Source organism: Ursus americanus, chromosome 13 (assembly GCF_024610735.1).
Source record: "Ursus americanus isolate L20-20 chromosome 13, mUrsAme1.1.p, whole genome shotgun sequence".
NCBI lineage: Eukaryota > Metazoa > Chordata > Mammalia > Carnivora > Ursidae > Ursus > Ursus americanus.
In genome coordinates this window covers 25127021-25148662 of record NC_142139.1, presented here as the reverse complement: position 1 = coordinate 25148662, position 21642 = coordinate 25127021, and positions in this window count along the sequence as shown.

The window sequence follows — 21642 nt, the reverse complement described above, 5'->3', positions numbered from 1 at the left end:
TCTCTCGCTGGCTGTCTCTATCTCTGTTGAATGAATAAATAAAATCTTAAAAAAAAAAAGATATTCTCAGAATAATAACAATTTAGGGAAGTTAATACTAGACTTGTGCTAAAGAGAGTCTTTTGGGTTGAATAAAGGAAAATAGGCAGTGACCAAGCCATATGGAGAAATAAAACTTCTGATAAAAGTAAATGCATGAAAAATTATAATTTAATTTTTAGTTAATGAATCCAACTTCTATTTTTACATGATTTAAAAGACAAATGTATAAAAAGAGCAATTATTCATTATAGTTTGGGGTATTCAGTGTAAAAGACATAATTTGTGACATCAGTAATAGAATAGGGGATAGGTAGGAGTTTTATAGGAACAGAGTTTTTGTAAGATATTGGTCAGGTTGATATAAGTTCAAATAGGATTGTTGTAACATCAGATGCTAAATGTAATTCCCATGGTAATCAGAAAGAGAATATCTATAGCATATACACAAGAGGAAGTGAGAAGCGAATCAAAATCTTTCACTACAAAAGCCCCATTATAGTCAGTGATGGGAAAAATTAAGGACAGAAAACTGTAAAGCTGTAACAAAGAGCTAAATTCTCAAAGGTTAAATATAGAACCACCATAAACCCCAGCATTTTCACTCTTCGCTATATATCCAAAAAATTGAAAGCAGAGTCTCAAATGTTCATAGTAGCATTATTCACAATAGCAAAAAGTTAGAAACAACCCATGTGTCCATCAACAGATAAATGGATAAGCAAAATGTGGTATATACATATAATGGAATATTATTCAGCCATGAAAATGAAGTTAGATATATATTCAACATGGATGGGCATTGAAAGCATTATGCTCATTTAAATAAGTCAGACACAGAAAGACAAATACTGTATGGTTTCACTTATAGGAGGTATCTCTAATAGGCAAATTCAAAATGACTGAAAGCAGAATAGAGGTTATCAGAGTCTGGGGGAGAAAAAAGATCAGGAAGTTACTATGTAATGGGTACAGACTTTCTATTAAGGCTGATGAAAATATTCTAGGGGTTAGATGTCATGCTTATAAAACATTATAAATGTATTTAATGCTACTGAATTGTATACTTCCTGATGGTTAAAATGATAAATATCATGGCATGTAAATTTTACCACAATTTTTATTAATAAAAATTTAAATAATAAAATAAATTTAAATAAAATATGAAAATCTCCTAAAAATTCTGGCATTTTCAGGGCTTTAAGCAAGTTATTTATTTATGTAATTATCTTGATTTCTTACCATTTATTTTAAGATTTATTTATTTTTATTTGAGAGAGAGAGAACAAGAGCAGGGGGGTCAGCAGAAGGAGAGGGTCAGGGACAAGCAGACTCCCTGCTGAGCTGAGAGCCCAAGGTGGGGCATGATTTCACGACCCTGAGATCATGCCCGGAGCCAAAATCAAGAGTCGGATGCTTAACGGAGTGAGCCATCCAGGTGCTCCATTCTTACTATTTTAAACTGTAAATATTCAGTGACAAACATGGTTACTGCACACACACACACACACACACACACACACAGTTTATATAAATTTTTATCACCAAACATTGATCTTGAGGGTAATCTCACTCAAGGAACTGAAATTATAAGCACTCATTCAGTAATTTTTATTTTTTCCACTTTTATAGGTCATGTCATAAATGCACTTAGGAACTCTGATGGAAGCTAGGTCTCTTCTTTAGAATAATGATCTGTAGACACACACACACACACACACACACACACACACACTGTTCCAAGTGGATTTCTGCAGTTCGGCTGCCTTCTGTGGTCTATCTATGGGGCCTTTGGTTTAGAAAACTTTAGTAATAATAGCTTCAGAAAAATAAGTTCATCTATCCCATCTAAACACAAACACCGCACACTGACACTTTGCTATGAGGAGCTTTTTGAGTTCAAATCCTCTGTCTTCTGTCAATGGGATAAGGCTCAAAACCTTTAAGTAATTTTCTCGTAAAAAGATGAGGCTCTGATGATACCTAAAAAGTACTCAATACCCCAGAACATGAAGGTATCTGTATAATAATTTCGTCTCTGCTGAAAGTATGACAACAATTACATATGCTAACACTTTAATGGAGAGTGAAAATTCATTTGATTCTATCACCCATTCACTTACTGTCATTTTCTATTTAAAAGAAAAGATGCAAAGAGAGGATAACGTTACTTTCTGGGGTTCTTCCTAGTTTTTGAACTCTTCTAGAAGTAGGAATGTTCACTGATGATATAGCATGTATTTTGAAATAATACATTTGTCATTTCAAGAATTTGTTTAGTTAGATTCTGGCTGCTGGGGATACGCATGCATTGCTTTGCCTGTGGCATTTCCGCCTTTCTAACCACCTCCTTTGAAGTCACATAATAATCATTAATATCTGTCATTTGCATATTCATTCTAAACACGTTTTATGGTTCAATCCATAAATTTGTTCTTGCTGTAACTTCTTATATAGAATTATTCATAATTACCTTACAATTACGCTTTCACTGTATTCTTCACAGACGTCAGTCAGCTTTATCAAGTGTAGCCTTAATGTCATCTAAACTTTATTGCCATAACTGCAAATACCCAGGGATGTCTTACAGTACAAAGCCATTAGCACTAACTGCTCATGAAATTTGGTGCCTTCTAGAACCTAATGGACTTGCAATCATTTCTCAGGAGCTAAAAAGCTGCGACCACCAGTGTGTTTCATGTTCACTTACTTATTTCTCACACACAATCATTTATTTTCTCTCTGAGGTTACAAATGTAGTACTACTCAGTTATTTACTCTCCATAAACCATCTAGTCACACTTATGAATATCAAATCATAATAGAGATTATAATACATGAATGCTTATAATAGGCTTATTAAAACAGGTCGTTACATTCTTACTATGGTTCAATATTGACATCAACAAAGTGAATGGCAATAAAATGATTATGTTTCGGAATATGTAATAAAAATGCACAAAGAACATAATAAAATGTTATTATGCACCATAAGGAAAATAAATAGTTTTAGGAATGAAACAGTTGAACTATTAAAAATGTTGCAAAGATGATTTCAAAGTCCTTTGTGGCTAAAATATAATATCAGATAAAACCATGACATAAAAGTTACATTGAAAATTAAACTAGTTCATTTCAAAAGTTGAAACCGTATAAAAGTTGGATAGCTGAAAAAAATTTAAATTTCTATCATATTCAAATACACATAAATGAATATTGTAATTTTTCTTAAGCCAAAAATGCTACATTTAATGATTCTGTTGATAAAATACCTTGTATTAAATGAGACAAACATGAGTTGCTGAGGTGTTTAAATGATTCACAATTATGGAACTTGGAAGAAAACTGTTCCTGATGATATTTCAATAGGAAATGGAGGTTTTATATATCTTAGCCAGTTATCATGAGTCATAACTAAAAAGAAGGATCAATGACAGTCTAAAGAAATGCCAGGCAGTCTAGACAGGCTGACACCTAAAAACTGCCTTTAAATGTGTATAATATAAAGTGGGGTGATGTGGAGTCACTAGGCAATGTACAAGAAAAAAATCAGAATGACAAAATTTGAATAATGCAATGTGTGTCTCATTATAAAATATCATTTTGTAAGTCCTATGTAGGGAAGGAAAAATAATTTTCCCTCTACATATTCTGAATTTTTAGCTGAGACTTCTGTAAGATGACTTAAAAAGAAAAAAGAAGCAAATTTATTAACACGTATATCTCATGTATGCACGGCAGTAACTCCCTGAGGTGGCTTAGAATTTAGGCTCAAATGCCATCTTATTGGGAAAGGAGAGAGGGAATGTAGACCTTTCAGGGAGAATAAATGAATTTTAGGAAAGATGAATGGGCCCTTGGAAGAATAGATAGGAGGTAAGATAGTTTGTGACAAAGTCTGCTAGATGGGGTGGGTGTCAACTTTTAGTCTCCTCTCCTGTGAGAAGAGTCAGTCTTCCCTGGATGATGAAATTCCCAGAAAGGAGATTTTTGACATGGAGTTCTTTTTGGATGATCTGCCTGTCTTTAAACAAATTAAAGGGAGTGCAGAGTATTAAAAGCTAAACTTAGGCACATTAAAATTTTCAAAAGATTTTTGAGCAAACATCGTTCCAGGGCAATGTCGAACGGAAAGTGGTTAGGATCTCTGGGAAAGGCTTTTCTAGAGCAGATGAGAAAGCAAAGCAAGGAGATGTTTTGATTGACAATAGTTTAAGCAGTTGTCTTATTAGGGGAAAGCCTTGTTGTCTGGCTGTTCTTAGGTATGATTTCTTAACCTTGAGCATTTACAGGAATCTACTCTGGTTTAGGTGTCCTTTTGTTCATGTGGGCTGCGGGGGCATTAGAACCCCCTCAGTCTTAAGGTCTCTTGTTTCATTGCATTGCCAAGAGAAAGTTTCTTGCTGTGTTTGCTGTTTTTCAATTATCTACAGCTCAAAATAATCAACATACCAAAGTGGCATATTTTGGGGGTGATATCCTCTTTATTTTCTTCTTTCATTCACCTTTAAAAAAATCCAGAATATGTAGGGACAAGGCTACTTATTTAGGAGTCTGAGGACATATATTGTAATAGATATTGGATATCAGGCCAGGACACAGCTTTACTAAGTGCATCCAAGTAATATTTGTTCTGAAAAAGTTTTCTGAGGAAAAACATCTGATCTCAACTCACTTTGGGAAGTACAACATAATATGTTTATGCTAGGGCCAGTAAAGTGATAACACTAGCAGATCAAGTGCTTTGAGAAGGCCTGATGAAAAGACATTTAACTTCATCAGTCTGCCACTTCCCAAACGCATTATAACGATACATATCTTACATAAGACATATACCTACTTTCTTATATCACTGAGTCACTGTTTAGTGGGGAGTATCTACTAAGATGGCACACCATTGACTTTAAAAACAAACTTCATTGAGAGACTAACCTATTCACATTTAGTATCACAATAAAAACTACCGGACTTAATGGGATTTAGTTTAGTCATCATGCCTTTTCATTTACAGGAATATCTTGCTTTAATGTGTTTCCCTTTCTTGCATTTCACATGTATCATATTTTTTATAAATTGAAGTTTTGTGGCAACCTAGTGTCAAACAAGTCTATTGGCACCATTATTCTGACAGCATTTGCTCCGTACATGTCTCTGTGTTACATTTGATAGTTCTCACGTTTTAAACTTCTTCATTGTTGTTATATTATTATATTTACTGTAGTGATCAGTGATGTTACTGTTGTAATTATTGGGGGGTGCCACGAACCATGCACATATAAGGAAGCAAACTTAATCCATAAATGTGTGAGTTCTGACTCCTCCACCTGTCAGCTGTTCCCCTGTCTCTCTCTCTCTCTCTCTCTTTCCTTTCCCAGGGTGCTCCTATTCCCTGAAATACAACAGTATTGCAATTAGGCCAATTAATAACCCTGCAATGGCCTCTAAGTGTTCAAGTGAAAGGAAGAATCACACTGATCCCACTTGAAATCAGAGGTAGAAATAATTAAGCTTAGTGAGGAAAGCAGGTCAAAAGCCAAGATAAGCTGAAAGCTAAGCCTTTTGTACCTAATAGCCAAGTTGTGAATGCAAAGGGAAAGTTCTTGAAGGAAATTAAAAGTGCTAGCTACTCCAGTGAATACATGAATGATCTGAAAGCAAAACAGCCTATTGCGGAGATGGAGAAAGTTTCAGTGGTCTGTAGAGAAGCTCAAACCAGCTACAATATCCCTTTATGCCAAAACTTAATCCAGAGCAAATCCGTAACTCCGTTCAGTTCTACGAAGGCTGAGAGAGATGAGGAAGCAGCAGAGGATAAGTTTGAAACCAGCAGAAGTTGGTTCATGAGGTTTTAGAAAAGAAGCCGTAACAGAAGAGTACGAAGTGAAGCAGCAGATGCTGAGCCAGACCCACCGCAAGTTATCCCGATGCTCTAGCTATGATCAGTAACAGGGGTGGCTACACCAAACAACGGATTTCCAATGAGACATCCTTCATTAGAAGAAGATGTCATCTAGGACTTCCCTAGAGGAGAAGCCAATGTCTGTTTTCAAAGCTTCGAAAAGAGTTGACTCTTTCGTTAGGGGCTAATGTGGGTGGTGACTTTAATTTGAAGCCAGTTCATTTACCATTCTGCAAATTGTAGGCCCCTTAAAAATAATGCTAAATTTAATTTGCCTGTGCTCTAAAAATGGAACAACGCTTGAATGTCAGCACATCTGTTTACAACATGGTTTACTGAGTATTTTAAGCCCACTCTTAAGACCTCGTGTTCAGAAGAAAAAAAAAATTCTTTCAAACTAGGATTGCTCATCGACAATGCACCAGTCACCAAGAGCTCTGATCAAGAAGCTGCCACAAGATGAATGGTATTTTCATGCCTGCTAGTATGATATTCATTCTGCAGCCCATGGATCAAGGAGTCATTTCCACTTTCAAGTCTCATGATTTAAGAAATACATTCCAAAAAAAAAAAAAAAGAGAGAGAGAGAGAAAGAAAGAAATACATTTCATGTAGCTTCCACAGCTAGCGATTTCTCCGATGGATCTGCACAAAGAAAACTGAAAACCTTTTGGAAAGGATTCAGCATTCTAGATGCCATGAACAGCATTCATGATTCATGAGAAGACTTCAAAGTATCAATATTAACAGGAGTTTTGGAGAAGTTATTTCCAACCATCATGTGTGGCTTTGAGGAACTCAAGACTTCAGTGGAGAAAGGAACTGCGGATGTAGCAGAAATAGCAAGAGAACTAGAATTAAAAATGGAGCCTGAAGATGGAACTGAAATGCTTCAATCTTATAAAATTTTAATGGATAAGTTGTTTCTGAGGGATGAGCAAAGAAATTGGTTTCCTGAGATGGAGTCTACTCCTGGTGAAGATGGTGTGAAGACTGTTGAAATGACAATAAAGAATTTGGAATATGCCACAAACTTAGTTGATAAAACAGCTACAGGGTTTGACAAGATTGATTCCAACTTTGAAAGTTCTACTGTGGGTAAAATGCTATCAAAACAGCATCACATGCTACAGAGAAATCATTTTCAAAAGGAATAGTCGATCATTGTGGCAAACTTTATTACTGTCTTATTTTAAGAAATTGCCATGGCCTCTCCACCCTTTCGTAAGCATCACCCTGAGCAGTCACAGACATTAACATTAAGGCAAAACCCTCCACCAGCAAAAGGTCTGACTCACTGAAAACTTGGATGATGATTCACGTTTTTTTAGCAATATGTTTTTAATTAAGGAATGTACTTTTTTTAAGGCCTAATACTACTGCACACTTAATAGACTACAGTATAGTGTAAACAACTTTTACATGTACTAGGAAACCAAATAATTCACTTGACTCATTTTATTGTGATATATGCATTCTTGCAGTGGTCAGGAACTAAACCCATAATATCTCCAAGGTTTGACTGTTTATACTTCTTTCATCCCTTGTTTCCATCTTTGCCAGATGGAATGTGCTATATATATTTTTCTTTTTAGTAGTGTCAGTAATGACAGAGATAGATAAGTAGATAGGTGATAGATGATAGATAGATGATAGATGATAGATAGATAGATGGATAGATGATAGATAGATGATAGATGATAGATTAGATAGATGATAGATAGATAGATGATAGATAGATAGATAGATAGATAGATAGATAGATAGATAGATAATAGATAGATGATAGATAGATGATAGATAATAGATAGATGATAGATTAGATAGATAGATGATAGATAGATAGATAGATAGATAGATAGATAGATAGATAGATGATAGATAGATAGATAGATAGATGATAGATAGATGATAGATGATAGATAGATGATAGATAGATAGATAGATAGATAGATAGATAGATAGATAGATGATAGAAAAATAAAAACAGAAACATAGATACATAGAGAGATAGATGATAGATTCAATCAGATTTTGCTAAGGGACCCCTGTAAGGTTGCCAAAAAAAACTTCTTTTTAAAAAAGATTTTATTTATTTATTTGAGAGGGAGAGAAGGAGAGAGAGCATGAGCTGGGAAGGGGCAAGGGGAGGAGCAGAAGGAGAAGCAGACTCCCTGCTGAGCAGGAAGCCTAATGACACTGAGCTAGATCTAGGGAAATGAAATCAGGACCTGAGCCAAAGGCAGCCACAGGCGGCCCTGTGAAAAAAATTTAATTATTTGTAAATTTTATTTATTTATTAAATCATTTATAAGAACTAAAAATTAGAGTCTACTGACATCTTATTATTTTGGACCATAATTAAGTATATGTAACCTTTCCAATCCTCTTCCTTTTTCTAAAAAAAAGATTTTATTTATTTATTTATTTATTTATTTACTTACTTATTTATTTGAGAAAGAGAGAGAGCAGAAGGTGCAGCAGAGGGAGAGCAACAAGCAGACTCCATGCTGATTACAGAGTCCAACCCGGTGCTTGATCCCATGACCCTGATACCATGACCTGAGCCGAAATCAAGAGCTGGATGCTTAACCAGCTGAGCCATCCAGGTGCCCCCCACCTTCCTTTCCAGTATGAATTGGCATATTTTGGCATTTACAATAATTCATATATTCATATTTTGTGTATCTACTTTTCAACAATGTCAACAACATTAACATTGTTTTGTAATAATCCTTTAAAAAGTTTTTGGGCTAAAGTTGAGCTATTCTATAAGAATCATCTGTAGAACAGCTTTAAAATTTATATTTTTTGGCTTTATTCTGATTTTGATTTAATGTAATTTGGGGTCAAACTTTTAAATCTGTATTTTTTAACACACTTCAAGTAATCTGACGTAGAGCCATACTTAGGAACAATTTCTTCTTCCAGAGTTACTGAGTGCCCATATAAAAAGCCACAGCAGGGGTGCCTGGGTGGCTCAGTCTGTTAAGTGTCCTGGGATAGAGCCTCAGGTCATCCAGCTCCCTGCAGAGCAGGGAGCCTGATTCTTCCTCTCCCTCTGCCCCTCCCTGCTCTGTGCTCTCTCAGTCTTTCCCTCTCAAATAAATAAATAAAATCTTAAAATAAACAAACAAAAAAACACAGCCCTTTGTGGGAAGGTGCGTGCAATTTGTTATTTAGGGATCAGAAAAACCTTCGTAAAAATTTAACTACACACTTGTAACAACTCAGCTATGATGAGATACTTGGAAAGATGAGAAGGTACCATTCATCAGCAAAAGTAAAATTTTATTCTTAAAAAATTGTGCATACAAAATGAGTCCAGAGGTTGTTATAAATAATTATTTTATTTTCCATCAATCAGTCCTTACAAAATTCACCTCTCATGCTCATTAAGGGTTTCTTTTTTAGATCCGCACCCTCCTTAAACCTTTCTTTTCTCCAAAAGTCTGGTCTGGCGGTTAGTCCCTATGTATTGCAAGACAAGGGCTTTACATCCAGGCAGGTCCCTTAGAGTGAACACCACCAGGGTGGTGAGGGACATTTTCTTACTATACTTTTTACAGTATAGATCTGTATGCTCTTTTGACGAGTCTATGTCACTCTTTCATTGTTCCAAAGACCACGACATAATTAGGGGAACAAGGTGAAAAAAAAGAGTAGAAATCGTTGTTTGACACATTTTTTAGTTATAATTTATACATGTCAAATATATTTGTTTTTTTCCACCCTCTCTATGACACATTAGTTAGACTGAACACATTTGGAATTTTACTTTGAAAAAAGAACTTGTGTATCATCATATATATACATATACATGTATATATATGTATCATTAAGAGTTAAGATTGATTCTATTTAAAGTGTGCACATTTCATGAAGTAGTCATCTGAATTAAGTTGAATAAATGATGTGAATAGCAAACGAAAACAGAAATAAAACAATAAACAAACAGAGCAGGTTTTAGACTCAAGGAAGAAATAGAACACTTTCTTAATGTGGTAAATAAGATCAGTGAAAATGGCTAAGGAGGTGACTTTTCTTACAGCATTTGAAGGAATTGCACATCAGAAAACTGGTGCCCTGAATAGATCTGGATGAGTAGAGGTAATGTGCAAAATCAATGACTGCACTATATCTAGAAGAAATACTTGTCAATGTGGAAAGAAAATGAAGAGTATTAACTAATTGTGCCACAGCCAGAAAGAACAAAACTATTATCCATAGATCCATGGTACTTCATTTGGTGGGCACATAAGGGAGGAAAGACAAAAACCAGTTTAGGAAAAGAAAATTTCTTCAAGCTATTCATACATTGGAATGTGGCCAGTGTCAGCAGATGTGTAATGAACAGTGAATCACACGAAAGAGGCAAGTAAGATACAGGTGGAAAAATCTCTTTCACTTTAGTGATTTTAGATAGACTTTTTGTCCCTCTCTTGAGGCCATGGGAGAATTTAACGCATCTAAAGCATATAACAAAGAAGAGACATATTTACAATTATGAGAAGATGTTAGAAGATGTTATTCCAGTAAAGGAGTGTTGGTCTGAAGTTCACAGTGAAACAAAACACATAGAATTTTAAAAGGGAAAAAGTGCAAAAAACAAACTGTGACATTTACGAAGGAAAATTATGACTTACAATGTTCTTCCTAATCAGTAATTCTAATAAATATTCATTATCTACTTACTAAAATTTTGCAAGTGTATTTTCATTTAAATACTGTTTTTCATTTATTTGAAGAAACTCAGTTTTGTTTGTAAAGTCTTCTTAATCAGATTACTAAAATTTTACAATTTTTATATATTTGATATTAAATTTAAAGACATAATAAATGCATGTTTTAGGAAGGATTTTTTTGTATTGAATATGTTTATTCACAATCAAATTTTCGTCCTTCAGTGTTATTTTTCTAAAATCTTCCTTAAAAGTCCTCATATGGAGGGATTATTTTACCCTAGATGTATGTTCCTAGTATAAATAATATTAATTGTTCGAGGGTTTTGGGGTTTTTTTTTTTTCTTTTTTTGTAACAGTTTGAAAGAAAATACTGAGTAGCAGGATTTTATATTAAATTATCTGATTTTAAATATAAATAATCTCTAAGTTTGCTGTGCTTCAGTCAGTAAATATTTGTCAAGAGTGGACTTAGTAAAGGCCTGTGTAAAATTCTGAGGAGAAAATGGTAAACAAAGAGACAGGTTTAGCCCCTTGGTCCTATAAAAATGGATAAATTTGACTTCCTTGATAAATATTTAATCAAATAAACCCCCCTGTGTGTAACCATGTACTTCTTGTGAAGAATACAAATAAATGAATGTACATAAAATAGATGATATTTGAATAGATTTTGCTGAGATATGTTAACACCTTCTGATCCATGTATAAGCATCTATTTGGTTATATGACTTTCTATTCTAGGGCATCATAAGTGAAAAAAAAAACAGGAAGAAAGAAAAAGTAGTATTCCATTGTGTTACCACAAATGTATGATGAAAAGCTGTTACAGCAGACCCACGTGATCTCACCGGGCACCAACTTTTACCAACTCAAATGATACCACAAGCTCTGGAACAGAGAAACCTTTTTTCTTAGGGAGCCAGAAACACATCAAATGATGCTGTCAAAAAAGTGTCTCTTCTCTTCCACATACTACAGTGCCTTCGGTTCTCTTAAGTATAATGTATGTAAACACATTGATCAACAAGGAGAGCTATTTCAGTTGTTTAACGTCTCCATTTTCACTCCCTTAAGTACTCAGACAGGAAAGGTGCTTAGGTGATTATACCCCATTTTCCAGCCAGCCCTGCCCCAGAAATCTATAAATTCCAAGTTGATTTACAGGTATATCTTTATAAAAAATAGGACTTTGCTATTTTTTAAGCTAATAACTTACAAGAAAGTCTGAGGTAGTTCTTAGTGTATTAAGGAGAGTTTTGGTTTCTCAAGTATGGAGGGAATAGGTTATAGGTCTACCCAATAATTTGGCTAGCTTGATTAATCAATCCGATTAATAAGTACAATCTGGCTAATAACCTTAAGAAATGTACCTACCTCCTCATAAAGTTATGATATTTAAAATCAATTATATAAAAGCCAATGTGTACTTACCACAATACCTAGCACATAATATGCTCTAAATAATGTTATTTACAAGTATCTCAAAGTGAATAATAATAAAATTAGTTTTCAAAGATGTTTAAAGTGCTGAAAAATAATTATTTTTTGCAGTAGCTAACATAAAAGTCTATGCTATATCGTAGAGATTTGCCTAGCATTCATTATGAAAATAGGCTCATCTTGCTAATAAGGGACATAGGAAAAGTCAAGTCCTAAGACTCGCTGTGTATCACCTAAAAGGTTAAAAATTAAATATATATATACACATATATAAATTTAATTTATATATATATTTAATTTATATATATAATATTTAATTTATATATATTTAAATAAATGTCAGAGGTAGGAAGCTAATAACAATAGAAAAGGAAATCAAGACTCTAAAAATATAAATCTATATGCCTGCGTATATTCCTAGAGTAAATAATCATTATATTAATTTTATTTTAGAAATATTTTGAGCATTTTTATATGTGATTTTTCTCTTAATTGATGGAATGCCTGTTTTCCATTTATGAAAACAGAAAGAAGTGAAAAATACAGAAAAGCAATGTAACTCCTTAGATATTCTTCAAAAAAGAAGTAGGTTGTTTTTTAACCTCCCTGGATTATTGAAAGGGGTAGATCAAGGAACATATATTAATAGTCACAAATAGTTTACATAATAACCGTAGATATCTTACTGTCAAAATACCTAAAATCATAAAGCTTTGACTTAAACTCAATTTTTCTATTTACAAAATTTGTGATATTATCCCATTTCTTTAAACAAATATTTCCATTTTCTTACCAGTACATTTTTTAAAGATATTTAATTTATTTATTTGAGAGAGAGAGAGAAAACACAGAGAGAGAGTGAGAGGGAGAAGCAAACACCCCACTGAGCAGAGAGCCTGATGTAGGGCTTGATTCCAGAACCCTGGGATTCTGACCTGAGCCAAAGGCAGATACTCAACTGACTGAGCCACCCAGGTGCCCCACTAACCAGTAAATTAGAAAAACAACAATGAAGGATATCAGAATATACCACTTCAAGATATTGTTTATTCTGAGCTAAAGACAATTGGGAAAAACAAACAGATAAAAGAGAACTACTCTTAATACTTTCATACTTTTAAATATATGTTTAAGAATATTTTCATAAATTAACATAATTATTACATCATTTTCAGATAATATATGAACAAGACAAAGATTCAATTAAGAAAAATTAGCTATTTCTTCATTGACTTCATCTACTATTCCATAAATACATATAAACCAAAAATCAAATCTACTTACTATTTTAAGCAAATACATAGGGCATGCTCCCCAAAACTATTTACTGCATTTTCCCCTTCCTTCCTTTGTTTTCATGGTCAACCTAGAGCTTCAACCTAGAAATCTCTAACAGCTTCTTTCTTAGTATTCTTAATGTTTAATGCTAAACATATACAAGTTCTAATTGAGTCTATGAAATTTAAAATGACAATGGTTTCTGAAATTTTGTTTTGATCATATTATTTTTTTCTTAAAAACATGATGATTTTTCCATTAATTAGAGATTAGCTGAAAACGAATAAATAAAATTGTAAAAATCACAGCAGATATGAAAGGAAGGTGATCTTTTAAAATATTAGAAATAGTATTTAGTAGAGATTTGGGGCCTTATTAATAAAAGCACAGTGTGGATACACCCAGAATAAAGACAGAGAAAAATAAGAGAATGATAGCTGTAATAGAAATAATAAAGAAGGGGCGCCTGGGTGGCACAGCGGTTGAGCGTCTGCCTTCGGCTCAGGGCGTGATCCCGGCATTATGGGATCGAGTCCCACATCAGGCTCCTCCGCTGTGGGCCTGCTTCTTCCTCTCCCACTCCCCCTGCTTGTGTTCCCTCTCCTGCTGGCTGTCTCTCTCTCTGTCGAATAAATAAATAAAATCTTAAAAAAAAAAAAAAAAAAGAAATAATAAAGAAAAAAGATCTCCCCCATCTGATTAAATTATGAAAGATGCTATTTCAGACATATAAAATTGTGGATTTAAAGATAATTGCACCAAAATGAAATATTATTTTCACCAATATCTAAACTATCACATTTAAAACAGCTTAAATATTTTATCTGTTTGTATTTTGTAATTAGATGAATTTGACCTGCCCCATGTGATATAGGTCAGTGGTTCTTATTGGAATACTGTAGCCCAGTGTGGGGTGTTTTTTTAATTTTCAGGGCAATTTTATTTGTTATACTGATGGTATTGTGTTGAAATTTATAGGCTAGGGCCAAGAATCCTAGCCTTTCTACATCCTACATGGGGCAGGTTCATGTCCTTGATGGCTTTCAAATGTTCCAGGAAGTAGTTTTGGGCTTTTTTTTTTTTTTTTTAAAGATTTTATTTATTTATTTGACAGAGAGAGACAGCCAGCGAGAGAGGTAACACAAGCAGGGGGAGTGGGAGAGGAAGAAGCAGGCTCCCAGCAGAGGAGCGTGATGCGGGGCTCGATCCGAGAATGCTGGGATCACACCCTGAGCGGAAGGCAGACGCTTAACGACTGAGCCACCCAGGCGCCCCTCCAGGAAATAGTTTTGTACATTAAAGTTCTATTTATAATTATCTAAGACTTGAAACTAAACACTGATATGTATTATTTTTTGCATATTTATCTTTAAATATACTTTGACATATTTAGGAAGAAACTGCACCACAAATTAAGGGAAGACTTTTCTTTGGTTTTGGGGGGATTTTATCAATATTTGTTCAGATTTCAGAAAAATCACCATTCTGATGCCACTACCATTTGTGATATTGAGTCACTCATAAAATACAATGAGATCAATCTCTGTTTGTAGTGTTAGCATTCTCATTAATATTTGCTTAAGTTGAAGCCATCCGATTACTATATTATGCTATTAGGCTTACTTAACCCCAAACACTTATATTTTGTAATACAAATTACTGTATAATAAATTATTTCCATTTTTGCTTTATACACAGGAACATTTATTTTGTTTTACGTTATATGCATTCTAGATTATTTTGGTCATGACTTTTTTTGGCTATTAAAGGAAACTTTATGGAATATTTGCTATAAAAATGGAATATTGCAACACCACCAAATGCTGGCAATAATATGCAACAACAGGAACTTGCATTCATTGCTAGTGGGGATGCAAACTGGTACTTTGGAAGGTACTTTGAAAGACAGTTTAGCAATTTATTACAAAGCTAAACCTACTCTTACAATTCTTATAATATGATCAAGTAATCACAGTCCTTGGCATTTATCAAAATGATTTGAAATTTTACATCCACCTAAAAACCTTCACATAATGTTTATGGAAACAACTAAGGTATCCTTCAATAGGTGAATGAAGAAAAAAAACCCACATGGTATATCATACATCATGGAATATTAATTCAGTGACTAAAAGAACAATAATCTATCAAGCCACAAAAAGACATGGAGGAATCTTAGAGATGTATTGCTAAGTGAAAGAAGCCAATCTGCAAAGGCTGCATATTGTGATTCTAACTATATGACATTCTTGCAAAGGTAAAAATATACATACAGTAAAAAGATCAGTGGTTACTAAGTTTACAGAGGAAGAAAGAGGAAGAAATAAACAGGTACACCACAGGAGATTTTTAGGTCAATGAAACTACTCTTTATGATACCGTAATTGTAGATACATGACATTTACATATGACAAGACCCATAGGAATGTATAACACAAAGCATGAACTCTAATACAAACTATGGACTTTTGCTAATAATAATGTACCAAGCCAAAATAATCTTAAGAAAGAACAAAGCTGGAGGTATCACAGTCCCAGTAGTATTTCAAGATATACCACAAAGCTACAGTATAAAAACAGTATGTATGGCATTGGCACACAAATAGATACGCAGATCACCAGAACAGAATACAGAGCCCAGAAATAGACCCAAACTTACATGGTCAATTAACCTACAACAGAGGAGGCAAGATTATCTAATGAGGAAAAGACAGGCTCTTCAACAAATGGTGTTGGAAAAACTGGTTATGTGAAAAGAAAGCTTAGGCAGTAATTACTTTGACATCAGCCACAGAAAATTTTTTCTAGATATGTCTGCACAGGCAAAGGACACAAAAGCAAAAATAAACTACTGGAACTACACCAAAATAAAAAGCTTTTGCACAGTGAAGGAAACCATCAACAAAACAAAAAGGCAGCCTACTGAATGGGAAAAGATATTTGCAAATGATATATCTGTTAAGGGGTTAATATCCAAAATGTATAAAGAACTTAATCAACTCAACACCAATAATAATAATAATAATAATAATCTAATGAAAAATAGATAGAAAACCTGAATAGACATTTTTTTCCCAAAGAGGACATATGGATGGCCAATAAACACATGAAAAGATGCTCAACATTACTAATCATCAGGGAAATGCAAATTAAAATCACAATGAGATATCACCTTACATCTAGCAAATAGCTAGAATCAAAAAAACAGGGAATAACAAGAGTTGACAAGGACATGGAGAAAGAGGAATCCTTGTTTATTGTCGGTGGGAATGCAAATTGGTGCAGCCACTGTTGAAAACAGTACGGAGTTTTCTCAAAAAATTAAAAATGGAATTACCATATGATCCAGTAATTCCATTACTGAGTATTTAATCCAAAGAAAATGAAAAGATATGTGCACCCCTATGTTTATTTCAGTATTATTTACAATAGCCAAGATATGAGAAAAAAAACAAGCGTCCATTCATGAATAAATGGATAAAGAAAATGTGGTATGTATGTATATAAAATGGAATATTACTCAGCCATAAAAATGAACAAACTCTTGCCATTAGCAACAACATGGATGGACTTACAAGGTTTAATAATTAGTGAAATAAGTCAGACAGAGAAAGACAATATACAATTTCATTCATATGTGGAATTTAAGAAACAAAACAAAGCAAAGCAAAGAGACAAAAAACAGACTCAAAAACAGGGAACAAACTAGCAGTTGCCAGAGGTCAGATGGTAGTGGGATGGGTGAAACAGATAGAAGTGATTAAGAGGTACAAATTTCTAGTCACAAAATAAATAAGTTACAGAGATGAAAAGTACAGCATAAGGAATATGGGCAATAAGATGCTACTAACATAGTTTGGTAACCTGGTGACTATGCTTGTCACATGAGCACTGAGTAATGTGTAAAATTACTAAATCACTATATTGTACACCGGAAACTAATATAACCCTGTATGTTAATTATACCTCAATAATAATATTGTATCAATATTGGTTCTTCAATTGTAATGAATATGCCACATTAATGTGAGCATCTAAGAATAGGAAAAGCTGTGTGTATGTGGAAGAGATATAGAACTATCTGTACTTACTGCTCATTGTTTCTATAAACCTAAAATTTCTCTAAAAGCAAAGTCTATTACTTATTTTTTAAGAGAGTCATAAGTAAGTGGTGGGGGGGCACCTCGTTAGCTCAGTCAGTAGAGTATGTGACTCTTGATCTCGGGTTTTAAGTTGAAGCCCCATGTTGGTTGTAGAGATTGCTTAAAAATGAAATCTTGAAAAAAAAAATTAAGAGAGCAATATAAGGAGTTGGTTTTGTTTTTGTTTTAGTTTGAGCAGCAGTTTCTCCATTCCTCAACCATCTTTATTAAATACATGTTATTTTTCCAAAAGCTTTTTGGTTTTACAAAGCATTTTTGAAAGACTTTATTCATGTTAACCTATAGACATCATTCCATATATTCCTACATCTCAGACACCATTTGATCTCATGTTACAATTTATTTTGTATCCATTCCCTCATATATGCATGTCTTTTATTGAAGTATAATACAAAAAGGTAATTTCATAATTTGGGGGGAATATAATGAGGGAAGCAGTGAGATTTTATGACTGACTAACAGACTATAAATTGGGGTTTCTGGATTAGCTACACCTGGTTAATATCTAATAGGGGCATAACCCTTTGGGGTTATCTGTTTCACTGAGAATTATCCTGCACCACTACGGACCATAAACCTACAAATTCTCATGCAACTTTAACAGGTCTGGAAACTGTAAGCAATAAGAAACAGTGAGTTTAGCTAAGTACATTTTCCCTAACATTCCTTGGATGGATTTCACCCCTATGTGACATTGAAAGGATGTGTGACCCATATTCTTGCATTTCTAAATTTCAAATATTTTTGAGATGTTTTAAATCTGGATTTATTAAAGAAACTTCTAAGAAAACACTTTTCTTTCTCAAAGTGGCTTTCCTTTTCTTAAAAAATGTAGGTTGTGCGTTAGTTACTTTAACACCTTGATCTATATTTTACTTTGATGAATTGCAAAGAATTTAAGTTACTGGTTTCCTATATAAACATTTTTCTCACTTGGAGCTCACATCTTTTATTTTATCAAGGAAACAAACTGAAAATTTACATGTCTGTATGGGTATAAAATGTAGGTTGTTTTCACATTACTCTGACATGGTAAATGTCATAAAATAACAGAAATTTAGGAATATTAGGTGGACAGTATGTTTTATACAATGTTAACATTTGAATATTTTTAAAGGTTATGGAAAAATATAGAAGTCTTAAAAATTCGTGATATTCAAAATGTACCGTCATAAAAGACAGAAGTTTAATGTTACAATATATTTGGTTAACTGTATTTCTGATACAGTGTTCACTTGGATCATACATTTTGGATCTTCATTATTATTGTTATTATTAGTATTAGTAGGATAAATAATATTTGGTTCGTGTTTGACTAATAAAGTTAGAAGAAGATAATACAAACTGGAACTGAAATTTCATCTCACATAGACCATAACACAATCCCAATGTGAATTGTCTTCACTACTTTTTTTCATAATACCTGCAAAATTAGTTAGTACTATGTTTGAAAGAAACCTCTTTATGGATGAAAACCAAAGAGTTAGTAACTATCCTAAAAGCAAGATCTTTGAAATGACCTTCTCTTATCTTCGAAAATACACCCATGTTGGACTTTTCCTCAATGTACTCTGATAGTCATTCAAGCTTGTCTGATTTAAAATTAAAATTAGTCATGAGAAGAATTATTCCTTGAGAACTGTTATGAAAAAATTCCATTCACCTCACTGCCAACTCTCAGATTTTACTACTTGGATTATCTCAAGACCTCATGTAAATGCATGTTTTTAGATATCTCCATATGGAGAACAGTTAATTTTAAAAATAAGGAGAGTCTGTGAACTGGCCTGTAACTTTTGTATGCTAGACCTTCTTCAGAAAAATAATTTTTGGAAAAGATTTTGACAAATGTAAAGACATTCTATTTAAATCCAACATGTTCAAAATTCTATAAGACATTCTTAAAATCAAGAAGGTAATCTGGGTGTATGGGTAGCAAATTTGTTTAAAATGAAGGAGGATTTCTCACTGAACAGTCAAGAAAGAACAGACATCTTACCTTTAATTTGTTGGAAGACTTCGTCTTCTTTCTTATTTTATATGTTGCTTAGAGTATAGGTTAAGTTGTTATGAGCAGGTTTAGGACTAATAAGAGAGAAAAAAGTATAATTTAGTGATTTACATAAAGGATTTGAAGTAAGAAATGCCTTGGTTCAAATTTTAATTATAATACTTGTTAGTTTATTATCCTGAGAAAAATAAATCGATCACTTTGATGATCTTTAAAATATATTTAATAATATCTATCTCATTAATACATACATACATTAAGGTATATAATATATTACGTAATGTATTTAAGTTATTAATTTAGTGAATGATATATAGCAGGGATTCAGTTGTTAGAATTAATGGTCATTACCATTTCTATTGTATTATAGAACACCTTTAATTGAGCCAGGGAATTATCTTTAATTTAAAGAAGTATACTCTAAAAGGAGACTTGAGTTTCAAAAGTTTTTCCAATTTGCTAGTTTCCTTAAGGTTGCACCAGAGACCATGTCTAGTTATGAGATAAAGAAAGGCAGGAAAAGTCTTGTAAAATGGATAGGAAAGGGTCTAGGAAACAATCCAATTATTATTTTTTTCTATGCACCCCCCCCATTTGCTTTCCACTGAAGCACATTTAAACATAATCACTAAGATTTTACCTATCACCCACAAAGGGGATCAGAACATGCCAATCCCAAAATGCCACTTTGTATATTGATTATGTTGAGCTAATGTTACTTGAGAAACAGCAGTTGCAGGAAAGGTTCTCTGACCTCTGGTTTCTACCTAAACACATAAAATTTCCCATAAGAAAGATGCCCTTCCTGTACCAGGAAGAGAACTTATCACTGGAGACTGAGTTGATGCCAAACATATCTGTACAAACAGGCCTACTAAAATAATTCTTATCTTCCATTCGTTTTCCCCATATATTTCCTAGTCCCTTTCCTACAATTTACTGCCCCAGCCCAAACCCCTTTATCTTGTCACTTTTCCAAAAATGGATCAATTTTTTGTTTAAAAAAAGTACATAAGTTCTCAGTCTTAACGGCTCTTTTGGGTCTTCATTTTCCTTCTGAAGATTTCTGTATGCACGTAAAATTATTAAATAAAATTTGTATGCTTTTCTCTTTTAATCTGTCTTATACCAGTTTAATTCTCAGACCCAATGACAAAAACTAAGAGGGTAGAAGGAAGTTTCCCCCTACACCAAACTTGCCCTTTATGAACTCAGATACCCTAGGGGATTAGGTTGACTAAAAAAAAATGCAACTCAATAGATAGTTTCAATGTGAGGGGCAGGGAGAGACAGTGGAAACCAAAACACCTTTCCCAAGATGGTTTTGGGAAAATAGAAGGATTTTGAGACCTAAGCACTAAATAATGAGGGAAGCAATAAATAACACTTATACTATCCAAAACTCTGGAAAGAACAAGGATAAAGAGGCAGAAATTTGCCCAGACTGGGTGTCAAACCAAATCATTGGAACTTGGGATGGCAATATACAGGACATATGATAGGGAAACCTAACCAGGAGGGATGGTATGAGAAAAAAAGAAAAATCAGCACAAAAATTGCCTAGCTGCATTGTACAAGTTTCTAAATCAGCAGCAGAAAAACAAGTGGGAGTGAACTTACATAACTTTATCAACATGTCTTCTTTTTGCCATGAACAGTGGGTCTCCTAGTGACAATTATCCATTCCTGCTCAATTCAAATCACTCTCTCTGAACACTCTTCAATAACTAGGATGCTTGTAAACCCAGTCCCTTCATTACAAATAAATCGAATATGGAGTTCTTGGCTCTTAAGTATAAACTTAGTGAAAAGGGGAATGTCATTAGTATTGATATTTGGGTAGGACTGCTGAACACCAGCTTGAATTTCCCCTGGAGTCAAGAAGCAAGAAATCCTCTCACATTATATACATTAATCTTACCACACCAAATGTAGCATAAGAATATTCAAAAGTTAAGGAAATGCTATTTGAATAAGAGCTGGGAAATGAGAAGGTAAAGACTATTAATTTCATTTTTGTGTTTTCCTAACTTAAGGTGCCCTAGGAACAAAGTCAAGTGATTGTTTTCAAGTTGTCCAGCCAAATTTATTAATTTAAAACATTTATTCTTCTCGTTTTTACGAAAA